Below are 16,236 nucleotides of genomic sequence, written 5' to 3' on the forward strand. Positions count from 1 at the left end.
CGCGGTAATACAGGTAATGCAAAACTGTCTTTCCCATCTCTTCAATGCATCTTTTTTCATTTATGTGCTATACTCAGGTGCCATCATCTCTCCTCTGGTTCCCGTATGTCTTTTGAAGACATTTTTGAGCATTGATAGTTGTTAAATTGATGTTTCTGCCAGGGGACAAGCGCTGTGAAGTCCTATTCAACCGCCTTGCTGATGTTTCTAATTATTTTTTATGGTTTGGGAAAATCATTATTTTTTATGAAAATAAATGTAACTATTTAAGTAAATGTAGTTTTTATTGCTACTTTTAAATGAATTAATATAATTTAAATTTTCCCTGGTGTGATTTCCAGTAAGTAAGTATCAATAAAATAAACGCACAAAAAAGGAAATAAAAGAATCTTCTTTCGGGTCCTCAGAAGAGTTAAGAACATAAGGCTTCCTGAGACCAAAAAGACTGAGAACCACTGGCATATACATGTGCACATTTTTCTAAAAGTGTTAGTATCAAAGAGTCACTGCTAAACAATACAAGCCTTAAAAAGACCTGGTGTAGGCTTCGCTCTTAAAACCAAGCAGTAACTTCATCAACAACTTGCCTTAATCAACTTGAAATACTTAAGCAAAAAGAAAACAAGAGTCAACACAGCAAAAGGGCCTCATTTTCTCTCTAGGTTCTTTCATGAATGTCTGCGTGGTTTGCCAGAAATTAAAGAAAAAAAAGATTTTATGCCAAGAGCACTTAATTTTTTTCTTCCTCAGTCAGTGAGCCTCTCACCTCATGGTGGAAACCCATACTCCTAGATTAAGATTTTTACAAAAACACTGTCATTCCTTGTAGCAAGTAACATGCCGTCAAGAAAACCATGAGTCTAAATACAAAGCAGTTCCTCAAATCTATGTAAGCCTTTCTAAATTTACAGAAGCCCAGTATACCAGGAACCAAGGTATGAGGAACTTTGTCCTAAATAAGGAAGCATAAGCAGTAGCTAAAAGGGCCATCCTATGGAAGAGGGCTAGCCCCTCAACAAACACTACTGTGAGGTGGAAATGGGAAAACCAGATACTAACTTGGATAAATGTACTGAAGAAATGTGTTGAAAATACTGCCACCTTGTCAACAATACCTTCAATACCTGTTTTCAAATTTTTTAATCACCATGTCAATAAAAAAAAATTATTTTATAAATTGTTTCATTTTATAAATGAACTTGCCTATAGACAAAACTCCTGGATCATATACACAATAGACTGAAACTGTTTTTTTATAGTAGTATGAAAAGTATTCATTCTCACTTAGACCCAGGAAACCAATCATTGCCTCTTACTGTGAATTATTTCTGACAGAATTAAAAACTCCTGGACAAAGGTAGTAGAAATAGCTCTGCAAACAGGGCCTAAGAATACTCCTCAAGAAGAAACATGAGTCAAAACAAAAATATCTGATTATTTTTGATATTTTTCAATCAAATATACTATATATTTCAGTTGTATTATTTATATTTAAAGTATTATTTATATATAAATAATATATTTATATTATTTATATTTAAAGATATATTTATCTTTTTTATTTATATATTATTTATATATAAATATTTATATTTATATTTGTATTATTTATATATATATTTGTATTATTTATATATATATTATATATATAAATATATATATATTTGTATTATTTATATATAAAGTTGTATTATTTATATTTAAGTTGATGGACATATGGGCCCATGGTTGTAGTCCATGAAGACTCCTTGATAAATTTTATTAATATCATCTCTAATTATTATTTAGACCTAACAGGAAAATTGCATCCTAGTAATCCTTAAGAGCTGCCATTTTATAAACTTCAGAAAAAATAAATGGTACAAGGACTTCCAGGAAAGCATTCAGGGTATTCTAAGTTATAAAGGAGCAAGTGATGGCTGGGTATTAAGAAACTGGCCACAACTTCCGCTTCTACAATTACCTACAGGTAAAATCACAGCAATTAGCCATTCACTGCCTGCTTACAACCCTCCCTTCTCAGCCTTTCCAAGGTGTCTCAAATGCATCTCCAAAGCTATTCTCTCTGCTTGCCATTCAAATCACACTGTCCACTCCTCAGGACCATGAACAATTCTGCTTTTCAAACACCTCAAAAGGATAGCTAGATTTTGTCTTGTCATTGATCATTAACTACACAATCAGTATCACCTCTGATGCTCACCCAATGATTCCCCAAAAGTCAGAGAGGTCTGCCTGGAAGAGACTCATCCCACAGGACATGGTACGAGAAGGGGAGGCCCCATTAATTTGAAGCACAGGAAATACTAAAAACTTTCTGGTTCTAATAAGAAAGTTAGCCTTGCTGAAAGAGTATCTTAAGACATTCAGAGAATCTCCAAAAGTTTTCTACTTACACTAATTTGCAGTATTCCAGCAGATTAATAAAACTTCCCAAGGTGAGGAAGGGTCACACTGGGGAGATGTTGTTAGCAACTGTGTAAACATACAGTATTTATTTTAATGTTATTTATTTTTGGTTGCTTTGTACACACATTAATTTGTATTACTTTTCATACAAAAAGGAAAATGACTTTTACATAAAGTAAAAAGTCACACTAGAAAATATATATTTGAAAACATTAGTCCAAGCGTCACCAAATTATTCTAAGATAAGCATGGTTTTAAAAGTGTAGAGCTCTGCTCCAACCTATCAGAATAAATTAAAATAATGCTTCATTCATGCAGTCTATATGGTCTTGGTTGGGTGATGATTCTAAATCTGTTTCTCAATCTGTAAGATGAGTACAAGATCAGTTAAATGTCAGGGTTTTCCAACAAGTTATATGAGATAGCCAAAAGTTGCTATTTGCTGGTATGTGCAACCTAGTACTTCAGTACATGATGATCCTTCCTCTCTAGGCCTCCAACATAATCTCTGCAAAGGTCTGTGGGGGTTCAGTCAGGCTGGTGGAAAAAATTTTAGTTATAATTGCCACAAACGCTCTCGGAAGCCCTGAGAGTTTACATAACTTCGGTAATAAATCTGGCTGAAGGCAGCCGAGTCCCCTTACCTTTAGTTAAATAAATTAGAGTAGAAACAAAGGAATGTGAGGCATTTATCTAGTTTACTCATGTGGTCTTAACACTAACCTTTGTTCTACCATGGGTGCTTAATTCCTTTACACTCTGGAAGTCTACAATGTCAATTACCCTCTCGTAGTGTTGACTCAAGCCTTTGTCAATTAATCTTTACTAAATAAATGTGAGTCTCACTGGCTGGTCGGGGCCACGGCTGTGACTAAGTGGCCATACACTCTATAGAACTGGCAAAGCAGAATATTTGTGTGTCAGTGTACTTTATTCAGTCACTGGGTCAGGATCTGCAGGACAGAACCCCGCAGCAGCCATTCAGAAAATTTCTTAAAATGTATGCCGTAAATACTAACCTTTTAAGATGACAACACAGATTAGAACAGAACCAATCTAGACAGATACCAAGTTATCTCCTATACATAAGTATTTCCATCAAAAGGTTTAGCCTTGTAGGAAAAATAAAAGCCTTTATTCTCCCATTCACTCAAAAACATCACTGAATATAATTGATGATAATAAAGAAATTAATGTCCTTTACAAAAGTATCCAAAAGAATCTTTTTTAAAATATGCAAATAAATTATGGCATAGCTATATAATGCATGCCTTAGAAGAAATGCTTTTGAGGATTAATGAAATATATAGTATGAATATATACATTATACAACATATTAGTTGAATATAATATTATAATCAATAAAAAATGGGAGCACAAAACCGTGCATAGGGAATATTGCCAATTCTACTAAAAAAGTTAAATGTCTGGAATAAAGAGGCTTTTTAAGTTTTCATAATTATAAAAATTTGTCATCTTAAAAGTTTTTTAAAAACTGCTGTCAAAATAATATTAGGTGGGAACTATGAACTGGGGGAAACCTTGCTTTAAGAACAGATTTTTGCCAGATTTATTCACTCACCCAGGACAGTCTCTTTGAACAAATTTTGTTACATGTAAGTGACGTCCCTAAAGAAAAATATTTGGGCCATTTGTGAAAGGGCTGCTGCCAGGACTTGTGGATGGAACTCAGCAGATGAGAAAAGCTATCGATTCCACTACAGCATAATTTCCCTCTGCCAGTCATCACAGTCATTCTGCTGCTTGGGGTGATGCTCCAGTGAGGTGTTTTGGCTGGTACAGCACCATTCTCTGCTATGAAGAGCACAGCAGCATCTGTTCCATTTCAGGTACCTGAGCAAAATCTCAGTCCTGGGAGGCATTATATATGGTTTCAAACATCCTGCAGGAAAGGCGGGGTATAGTGGGGTGGGGTAAGTACAGAAGTGAGGTACTCAAAAAGGCAAAGATTCAAACTTGGGAACTTTATAATTTCTGTACTGAATAATGTATGAAAACAATATTTAAGTGATTTTTTTTTAAATGCTGACCTTCAAATGTTTATATTATAAAGCTGTGTTCAGAAGTACAAAAGAGAAAAAAATTATAGAACTTTAGGTATGATTTTACTGAGAAGTGGTGACATTGAGAAAAAATTAAATTCTACATTATAGTTCCCCCAAAATGCTAATGTAATAATGAATAGCAGAGAATTCTACAGTTTAAAGTCTAAAGCACTTAAGAAATTAAATGGATGTATATAGTTTTGTTCTTTATGTATCACCTCTCAATAACACTGATACCAAAGTATTTCAAAAGGATACATTACAACTGACTCTATATACACTTTAAATAAGAAAAACATTCCAAAGGACACACCTTCAAAATTCCTATTACAAAAAAAAAATAAAGCCATGATAATTATGCTACCTCTGAGGCAATGGGTTTCGCCAGGAACTATGGCATAACCAGAGTGGTTTAAGTTTCTTACAGAACATCAGCTCATATTTTATATACATTTTACAACATGCGTGAACAAAAACAAGAAATGCTGGGAAGCTGATCTACACTATTAACAAAGGTATCTGGCTATAATCAGACATTTATATGTGTCCATTTCAACTTCTTTTACCAGTATTCTAGCCGCTATGAGAGGTTGTTAGTGTGATAAAGTTGAAAGAGTAGGCTGGGCACGGTGGCTTATGCCTGTAATCCTGACACTTTGGGAGGGCGAGGCAGGTGGATCACTTGAGGTCAGACCAGCCTGACAAATATGGTGAAACCCAGTCTCTATTAAAAATACAAACATTAGCCAGGCAAGGTGGCAGGCACCTGTAGTCTCAGTTACTCGGAAGGCTGAGACAGGAGAATCACTTGAACCTGGGAGGTGGAGGCTGCAGTGAGCCGAGATACTGCCACTTCACTCCAGCCTGGGAGACATAGCATCCATCCGTCTAAAAAACAACAGTGTAGAGTATAAACTCTGGAACTGAACAGACAGTATTTAAAGCCTGTTATCTACCACTTACTAGCTTTGTGATCTAGGGCAAGTGAATTCACGTCTATGAGCTTCGATTGCCTTAGCAGTAAAAATGATGCTAGCATCATCTAAAAGAATTATAAGTAATGGTTACTAGTAATGTATACAACAAATAGGAGGAAACCAGCTTAGTCAATTCTCATATCATGGTAGGAAGGAGAAGAAGAAAACTCCTAAAGAAAGCTGGCATACCCTTGGGAAACTTAGCTGTCAACCTGGCACCAGAAGGAACATATTCTGAGCATCAAATCAAAGACAGGTGAAAAAGGAGAAAGAGCCACGTGATCTGAAGAGAAATAACAGTATTATACATTTTAAAGTTGCTAACAGAGTAAAATTCTCATGCTTTCACCACAAAATGTTATGTATTTAAGGTGACATGTAAGTCAACTAACTTATTCCACATTGTACTAATAAAACGCAACACCATTTAGTACCCCACAAATTTATACAATTATAAATTGTCAATTTACAATTAAAAAACAAAGACAGGCGAAAGACTAAGCATATGAAATTCATAATATGCTAGAATTTCATAATATGACAGATTCTGGAAATAAGAAATTAAAAGCAACAGTCCTGCCCCTTTATGGAGTTCAAAACTACCCATGTGAGGCAGGTGTGGTGGCTCACGCCTGTAATCCCAGCACTTTGGGAGGCCGAGGCAGGAGGATCACTTGAGGCCAGGAGTTCAAGACCAGCCTGGCCAACATGGAGAAACCCTGTCTCTACTAAAAATACAAAAACTAGCCGAGTGTGGTGGTACGTGCCTGTAGTCCTACATACTCAGGAGGTTAAGGCAGGAGAATCACTTGAACCCGGAAGGCAGAGGCTGCAGTGAGCCAAGACTATGCCACTGCACTCCAGTGTGGGTAACAGAACGAGACTCTGTCTCAAACAAACAAAAACTACCCATGGGAAAAACCTCCAGATTCATAAGCTATTTCATTAACAGCATATATAACATAAAGTCAAAAAATGGCAAAACAAGATCTCCAAGCAAGAAACTGTTAACACTAGCATGATGCAATCCACATGAAAAAGAAGCTCCCCATACCAAAAAAAAAAAAAAAAAGTCAGCTTTGGTCACCTATGTATGTGACAGCAGGAATCATAGCTATTTTGACCCAACAACTAATAGAGAGTTATCATGTGGCAGATCACACAAAACAGCTGCTAAGAAGAGAACTTCAAATAGGGCGGCCATCATGCCAACTAAGGAAGATAAGGACATGGACTATTCAGGGGTGCATACAGAAATAAGGAGAGAACAAGGCTATAAATCTTCTTCCTCTCATTTCCCTTCAAAATATATTACATGGTCCTGTCAACTTTACCTCATAAAAGATTCAATCTTCTCCTGGGGGTGCCCAAGAAGATTCTTAACCCAGATCCATGGCTCACTCACTTGAAGGCATTATCCAGTTTACTCCTCAAGAAAAGACTTTATCAACAACTATGGAAATATTTATGTAATACTCAAACACATATACATATCATAGCCAATCCTTTCTCCTTAACTTTCTACTTTTTTAAAGCACAACAAAAATCTCTGCAAAACAAAACAAAGAACATAAACACTAAAACAATGAAGTATCAGTCTAGAATTTATATAACTCATCTCATCATTTCTCTGAAGCCTGGAAACCTAACACCTCCGAAAGGGAAAAGGACTAAAACAACTCTATGAAAATTAAAATGCTGATAAAGAGAGCCATCTTCTAATCATTCACTAGCTGGAAGTCTTGAACATGTTTACTTAACTTCTATGACCAACGTGCACAAATGCCAACCTGCAGAATGTTGCCAGCCAGGACTAAGTTTTCATTGGCCAGTGGTAAAACAAAGAATATGAAGACATAAAGTCACCACAAAGTTAAAATACATAAACTTTCCATGCTGATTCTCCATCTTCAAAGCTAGTTTTACAACCAAAGAAAAGGTGAAAATATCAATGAAAAAAAAATGTGGACCAAAATATGTGCTAATTCAGTGGTCTATAAAGCTAAGACATTCTGTCTCCAAGGAAAAGAAACTGTGTTCAGGTTGAAAAAATGTAAAGTAGCAGACTTGAGTTGTATGAAATTGCAGTTTTCATTGAGTAAAAAAAATTTCAAATATTGACAATTTCATATACATTACAACCTAATACAATCATTATTTTTCTAAAGAATTGAATGTACCACGAAATTGTGCTATCAAAATCTGTTCCTGGGTTGTTTTCTACAAGACTTTAAGAGTAACAAGGTTATGGTTGAATTTATTTGTAAGTTAATTTAAAAAAAATAACAAAGCATACATGAACTCAAAAGAATCAAAGTCTTTATTATTATCTTACAATCTCCATGCTTTTAGCACATTCAGAAACCTGATCATAAGATTTCATGATAATCATTGTTTAGAAAAGTTTCAAAATTGAACGTAAAAAGTACAGAAAGTAACAGCATCACATAAATTATAAAGCCAGCATTTTTGTCTCTAATTTAATCAAAACCTGCCCAAGCCACTAGCATAATAGAAGTGAGGTGGTTTTTTTATTCACCATACTACAGTAAAAATCAACGCCACTGGGACTTCTAGTGGAATTTACCGACAGAAATCAAGCTAAACTGAGAGCACTAAATTATTATTACAAACCTAAGCACTAGACAAAATATCCATTTTATCTGAATGCCAACAACATGTAACGTTTTATGTCCACACAATGCAGGAAAACACTGGCTGTGACCTAGCAACAAACATTCCAAGCCAATCTACTTAGTAATCTGCTGACTTTGCTGTTTTATTGCTTAAACAGACAGAACTATAAATGGGCTTATTATAAAAGTATAGTAATACCTCAAGCTAAAAAGAATTGATGGAACAAAGAGATCATTATGTTAAAATTAATAATATTTGGAGCATGACATGCAGCAGCCATCAAATAGCACTTATTTTTCAAAACTGGCAGGGAAAAGAATTTTTACAGAGGGGAAAGACTCTCGATGAGGGATGTACCTATTCTTCACTAAGCCAGGTCGCAGCCTGCCTACCATAAAGCAGACAGTCAAGTACCCAGTAGCATCTGGAAAACAAAAGATTGCTTTTAATATTTAAAATAATATTTGTATTTAATACTTAAAATATTATAATTTCTGAATCAAAAAGACATCATTATTATATTTGGTCAACATATTCACTTAATAAATCCTTAAAATAAGAGCAGCAAATCTACATCAATACAGTTAAAACAGAGAGAGTAACAGCTTGCCAGGAGCAGGAGGGCATAATTTTCCCCAAACACCTATCTACAAAAGGTAAAGGGTAACAGCCAATTCTAAATTCTAACTCTTTGATTTCTAGTTCTCTTTCTAAATTTCACTTCTAAGTAATGTCCTTTTGTTTGAGGGACAATTGCAAAGTGTCTAAGAGCCAGCTTGTGTACTAAAAGTACCAGCAGGACCATGACTACAAGACAGGGGGTGAAGTACTCAGAAAATACCACAGGAAATCCCAGGCAATGCCAGAAAAACAACAGCCTAGAATGAAGTGCAATCAGTGGGCTGTTCTAGTCCTGGGAAAACACACATAGGACCAGTTTAGTATTCAATTGCTTATAAACACTTGATTTTTTGTTGTTTGTTTGTTTGTTTTTTGGAACCAGAGTCTTGCTCTGTTGCCCAGGATGGAGTGCAAGAGCACAATCTCAGCTCGCTGCAACCTCCACCTCCCAGGTTCCAGCGATTCTCTTGCCTCAGTCTCCCGAGTAGCTGGGATTACAGGCGTACGCCACCACACTCAGCTAATTTTTGTATTTATAGTAGAGAAGGTTTTGCGATATTGGCCAGGCTGGTCTCGAACTCCTGACCTCAGATGACCCGCCCGCCTCAGCCTCCCAAAGTGCTGAGATTACAGGCGTGAGCCACCATGCCCGGCCTATAAACAATTGTTCTAATAAAAGAACTGTGAACTAGAGAAAACTACTTAGGGAAGTAATCAAATTTTGTCAAACAGGACTTCCTGAGATTTCACTTACTTATAAGTGAATAAATGTATACATTTTATTCTTCAAAACAACAGAAAACCTGGGTTAGATGGGTTAAATGATGGTTAAACACCAAGAAAGATCTCCAATTCCACCTCTTCCATCTCTATATTTAAATATTCAATCCACTACTGAATGAAATATTATATATATACAGACTTTGCAAGAAATAAATTACTGTAACATTGCCTGAAATACACTCTTAATCTAATCCTCAAGGCATGCAGACACTACAGAGATAGGGATCAGGGCGTAAGCTGTCTTTAATTTCAAAAAGATGCTTAACAGCTCATTACAGTAGTGCACTTGCTGAAGTGATGATTGATAAAGAGTTATTCAGACAATTCAGATGAGAGAAAATCTGACCCAAAACCAGGGCTTTAATCTGAATATTGCCAATATTCAAACTTGTATTAATGGATGAGGTTGCCTCTGCACTTGACTAAACACAGTACAGTTGGTTATCTGCATCTTTCCAACTTTCTGTGTTAATTATTCTAGAAATCGTAAAATTATAGTTGAAGAGTTGTAAGTAAAACTTTAGATTAATGGCAATCAGCTCTTTGGAAAAGCGGCCCTCAACCTGTCACCACATGCTATTTCAGGAGATTTAAAATGCCCAAAATCCATACATGAACTTACAGGTTAGGAACACTTATCATTCATGACCAAGCCTCAAATTTTACGCAGGAGGAAAAAGGGCAGAGAGAAGATTTACCCAAAGTCAAAAAACATATAAAGCACAAAGTCAAGACTCCACAATCTATTGACTGTTAGTCAACCAGACTTTTATTCAGGGGGTGTTCAAAGATTTTGCAACTGCTTGTGCCAGATGCCCTAGAGGCATTAATCGCCAGCCTAAGTTTCATTTTAAATTTCTCACTTAGAAGAAGAGGTACAAATTTGACCACATGGGTAGGAATTCTTAGAATAACTTTCTCTTCTATCATATTGCCCTTCACCACCCAAGCCTAAGTTTCAGGCAAGCAAGCTCTCTTGTTTTTGTTTGTTTCTTGATTTTGTTTTCCACTTTTTCTTTTTCTCAAGTGTGTACTTAAGTAAAGGTGTAGGCTTTTAAGACTCCAGCTCAGAATGTCTGAGAGGTCCTTTGTTTGGCATCCTAGTTCTGATTGCTCTGCATCCATTATGGTCCTGGCAAATTTCTCCTAAACGGCCACAACGTGGCTCTCCCTTACCAATCAGCGGTCACTTTCTCCACCTCCTTACAACAGCAACAACAAATAGTCATTATGTGCCAAACACTTTTTAACCCTCAAAACAACTCCTCCATGTGGCAGGTGCTGCTACCATCACTACTTTGTAAACGCAGGCACCGAGACATCACACAGTGAATAGAGTGCTGGAGCCGACTGACCCTGATTTGTTGGCATGGAGAGGTATTATCCTTTGTGCTATTTTTGACTCTCTATGCACGTATAAAAGTTGTTTATTTTATACTATCCATTATTTCTAGTTGTTTTATAGCTAGGGGATTATCAGGTAACCTACTCCATCATATTGATACGCCTAGTCTCTGTAAAAAACACTCATTTGGACAAATACAAAAGAAATGTTTGTTATAGAAAATATGAAAAATTATCAGCATAAAAAATAAAATGAAAATCACCTAATAACAGTCTGGCAATTTTCTTATAAATTTTCCAGTTAACTTTCACAGACTCCAACAAAACTCCACTGTCAGCACAAGTATGTTAGCTATACTCACCACTAGCACATGGTGGGAATCGCTGAGCAGAGCAGTATCACTGTGTCAGCAAATGCCACGTTCACAAAGTCCGCTGTACACTAGCACTGCTTGTCCTTAGTTTACAATTGCATTAGAAACATCATTAACCTCATCTCTTAACCAAGGGGATTGGATACACAGTAAGCACAAAAGCAATGAGCAGACTAGAAGTAACAGTAGCAAAAGCTGGAAATTTTTTATTGAAAACAATTTTTCACTTTTTAATTGAAAACAATGTAGTAAAATAAGAAATGTTGGGAAACAAATGCACACATGTGCAGGATGAAAGCCTCAAAGAACAAACAATGCACCATGAGGCCAGGAGAACAGGGGCAGGGGTGTGATAAAGCACATGTTCAGATACTGATGTCAATGCAGGATGATTATTAGCCCAACGTCACTTCAAAGGAAGTTCTGGAGTTGCCATCAGCACGATTAAAGTGCTGCTGATGAGAATGCTAGTGAGAAGAAGCATGCCATGGCTTAAAACATTTGTGAGTCTGAATGATATCAAAATGGGCAGCAAGGCAGCAAACACAGATACCAAAGCTGGTAAGGGATGAGAAATTAATTACCTCATGGGTACAATGTGCACTATTCAGGTGATGGTTAGACTAGAAGTCCAGACTTCACCGCTATGCAGTATATCCATGTAATAAATCTGCACTTGTACCCCCTAAATATATTTTAAAATTTTAAACCTGCAGGGCCAGGCACAGTGGCTCATGCCTGTAATCCCAGCACTTTGGGAGGCCAAGGTGGGCTGATCACGAGGTCAGGAGATCCAGACCATCCTGGCTACCACAGTGAAACCCCGTTTCTACTAAAAATACAAAAAATTAGCCGGGTGTGGTGGCGGGCACCTATAGTCCCAGCTACACGGGAGGCCAAGGCAGGAGAATGGCGTGAACCCAGGAGGCGGAGCTTACAGTAAGCTGAGATGGCGCCACTGCACTCCAGCCTGTGACAGTGTGAGACTCCATCTCAAAAAATAAAAAAATAAAAAATAAAACCTGCAAAGGTGTAAGTACTTTCTGAAACCATCAAAAGATAATTACTTGCCTCAAAATGTTTCCAATGTAAACAAACCTAGTTGAACTGTATTTTCCCACTTAACCTTATATCGGATGCATTATCCCGAGTGTACTAAACATGATAGTTTGAAAACATTATATACACATTTATGTTTCAAAGAATGGTTTTATAAAACAACAGAAATACAAATTGCAAAGAGTAGGAAATTTAAGTTTACTAGGGACTTCTCCTGAACTGACTTAGTCTTGATCTTTCTTCTTTTCTTCCTCATACGACACTCCTTTCTCAGCAATCAAAAGAAAAAAAAAATCCTAGGAAAAAACCCATTCTCTAATTAACGTGCTGAAGACAATAGTGTATGCATCATTCCTTTGTTGTGGGTGGGAAAAAAAAATCACTCTCAGGACCACCGTAGCCTGTACAACCACCATAGCCTAAATAAACTAGTCCTTAAGAAACAGTCACTTACTGACCCAACGTGATGTCACAGCTCCAAAGCCCTCAAACTCCAAGGCACCAGCCACATCTGCAATGGGTCAGCTGCATTTTAACTTTGAGGTAATTATAGAAGCTGGTACAGTGGTAAAGAGATTTTCAATTCTGTCAAGATACAAAACTGAAAGAGCTGACATATTAAATATATAATTTATCACATTTCTACAGGTAATTAAAACAACATGTTTTTCTATACACATATATAGGGAGACTATTTCCTGGACAACGATTTACATTTTTCTTTTAATATGACAGTATGTAACACATTGAGGTATTTAACTTTTTAATGGCTGATTTCAAGGATTAGTGATTGCCTTATCCAGGGTATTCCTGCTCTTGAATCCGTGATTTAAGCTACCATGATTGCAGTGAAATGTTCACTACCAAAAGCATGATAGGGGAAGCAAAGGAGAGGAATGAGAGTGGGGAGACAGACACATGGAAGACAAAGAACATATCACAGTGTAAGGTGATCAGTGGTGCAAGAGAACCAAGCACATATGGAGTCTATGGGCAGGAGAGGTGGAAGAGGAGAGGTGAGTGGTGACAAGGGATTGAAACATTCCAAGAAGGAAAAGAGTGCCACAGGTAATGTAACAGCCTGGGCAAATGCATGGAAGCAAAAGCAGCAGGGGGAGGGTAAGGAAGAAGTTGTCTAAATCAGGAGTCCCCAACCCCCGGGCCACAGACCAGTACCAGTCTGTGGCCTGTTAGTAAACAGGCCACACAGCAAGAGGTGAGCAGAGAGGCCTAAGCTCCACCTCCTGTCAGATCAGCAGTGGCATTATATTCTCATAGGAACACAAACCATCTTGTGAACCTTGCATGTAAGGGACCTAGGTTGCACACTCCCTATGATAATCTAATGCCTGATGATCTGAGGTGGAACAGCTTCATCCCAAAACCATCTCCACCCCTATCCCCCCACCCCCATCCATGGAAAAACTGTCTTCTACAAAACCAGTGCCTGGTGCTGAAAAGTTAAAGAACTGACGGTCTAAACAGAAAGGAAGACTCATGTAGGAAAGCTGAGGAAAATGAAGCTAGAGAGAAGGTAGCATTGAATGACAACTGGCTTCAAAGCCACACAGAGAAATTGAGCATTTAACCTGTAATGAAGCAGTTTACAATTCCAGGAAACATGAGAGCTTCTGAGCAGGCATCCTCACCAACCAAAAACAAACAAGACAGACAGACAGACAGACAGACAGACAGACAGAAAGAAAGAAAGAAAGAAAGAGAAAGAAATACTGCCACAGATTTCTAAGCTGGCTGCCCCTCAGGGTTCATCACTTCTAATATGTTCCATGGCCAGAGAAAGAGCATTGCCCTCTCCCCTAAGTGCATGGGTGTACGAGAGCATGCACAGTTCACCCATGCACTTCATATACATCCTCCTTCCCTATGGACAGTGAACTCAGAAAAGAGCAGGAATATGCCAATAATATCAACAAATGGCAACAGAAGAATACCTACATACCCTGGATGCTTCGAGAATAAAACAACCCAAACAGCTTTGCTTATCAGTCTAGGTTTCAATACATTTGTATAATTTTTAAACAACTGGGCATTAAACAGAATTTCAATTGAAGTTTCAGTCACCTTATCCAGCTGTCTAACCTTAGAAAAAAATGCAACTGAAAAACATTTCAATTAAAAGAAAAAAAGAGTTCAGTATTTTCATTTAAATTATAAAATATAAACATGCAGTATATATTTAAGATTATTTTTCATCAAAAAAGAGTAAGTTAGATGCTAATTTTTATGTAAAGACACATTCTAATCATCATTCTTTTATTATATAGACCCTTCTTCTCCACCACCACCAACTTTCATGTTTTGCTGTTCAACATGGAAAATCTTTTCCCAGAAAATAACAGGCTAAGAGTCACGAAGTCCTTCCTGATCCTGTAATTACAGGATGTGCCACCAGTCAGAATGATCTATGGCATTTCAGGTTATTTGAGTATCAAAGAGCCACTGCACTGTCCTAAAGAGAAGAGCAATGTACAAGTGGCTCATCTCTCAGTGGCATAGCAGCTCCCAGAGGTCCTAGACCAAGTCACTTTCCCCTGTGCAGCCTTTCTGTTAGGGAGAAACTTTCCAGCTTCAATAGAGAAACGCTCATTCACCAATAGAAGACACTGATTGTTGTTTAAAGATGCAAAATTCTCCGATGCTCTAATATAGTTATGTTCCTATATATGAGGAGTGCAAAAGGAGCAGACTAGTGAGCGCAGAAAATCCCCAAAACAAGTTGGATTTGGAATTGTATGCTCCCAGTGAGCACAAAACTCACTGCACATCACAATCTAACAATGATAACGTTTATTCACTTTCAACTTTGCAAGCAACTTAGACACAGAGGCAAATGGCTGAGGTAACATTCAAGTTCCCAGTGATGCAAATAATTTACTTCAGGCAACAGAATATTCTCTGTTCTCAGTTTGAAAGCTTGTAAAAACCTTAAGCCATCACAAAACTTCTCTGATTTTTCTAATCAATTCTGAAAAATCCCCAGAGGTCACCAGGGGTCCTTAACATACTAGAAAGGAAAGAAAGACTGTTGCAAAAGCTACAATCATCATTTCTACAAAATATTTAACCTCAAACCCTTGAGACGACTTCATCAAACCAATCCATTTATAAATTTTGCAAGCTATACAAACTGAAATCAGAACTGCTTTCCAAAAAGAAACTCTGGGCCAATTTATGATGGCCCATATCAAAATAAACTTCCTAGGCAAATAAGGACAGAGGAGAAAGCAGCCTTTTCCACGTATTGGTACAGCCTTAGCATAGCCTATTTCCTTCAGAAAAGTTATACTGAAGAGAGTCTACCATGGGAAAGGGTAATTACAATCATGACTATTGTACATTAAGTATTAATTACTTTACACAGAATTGTCCTATAATTGTCTTAACACTAAAGGGAAAATGGTTTGTACTGGGTATAATAAAGTAGCAAAAAAAAAAAAAAAAACCTCAACATTGTGATATACGGAAATAAATGCAAATACGTCGCATTACTTCTATTACAAGAGTTAGAATTCAACCGTGGGTTGGTTTTATAGAAACTACTGTGATCCCTAATCCCTACATTCATGATATTTTTACTTTTTTATGATACAGGGTCTCCCCGAGTTGCCCAGGCTGGTCTCAAATTCCCGAGCTCAAGCAATCCTCCCACCTCTGCTTCCTAAGTAGCTGGGACTACAGGCATCAGTCACTATGCCCAGCCATGATCTTGTTTTCTCACTAAACATAGAACGTAAGTGAAAAGTGAGGGAAAGAGGGGAAAAAATCTGTGAAAGATATCTATCTACTCTGATAAATTTATTTAAACAAGAAACTTGAGCTTCTTGTTACTCACTTAACAGCATTCTCACAGACACGTGACCTTAGTTAATAATTTCCATAAGTAAAACTGGAGAATACTTCAGAGAAGGATTCTTAACAGAAAGCCTGCCTGAATTAATCCTCTAG

The 16,236-nt window shown here is 37.1% G+C and overlaps 1 protein-coding gene across 9 annotated transcripts in view; it reads right to left on the reverse strand.

The window, feature by feature from the left end:
• Positions 1 to 16,236, reverse strand: part of KDM4C (lysine demethylase 4C) — a 415,179-nt gene that overhangs the window by 170,825 nt on the left and 228,118 nt on the right. The gene's annotated exons all lie outside the window — the stretch shown is intronic.

Source organism: Macaca mulatta, chromosome 15 (assembly GCF_049350105.2).
Source record: "Macaca mulatta isolate MMU2019108-1 chromosome 15, T2T-MMU8v2.0, whole genome shotgun sequence".
Lineage (NCBI taxonomy): Eukaryota > Metazoa > Chordata > Mammalia > Primates > Cercopithecidae > Macaca > Macaca mulatta.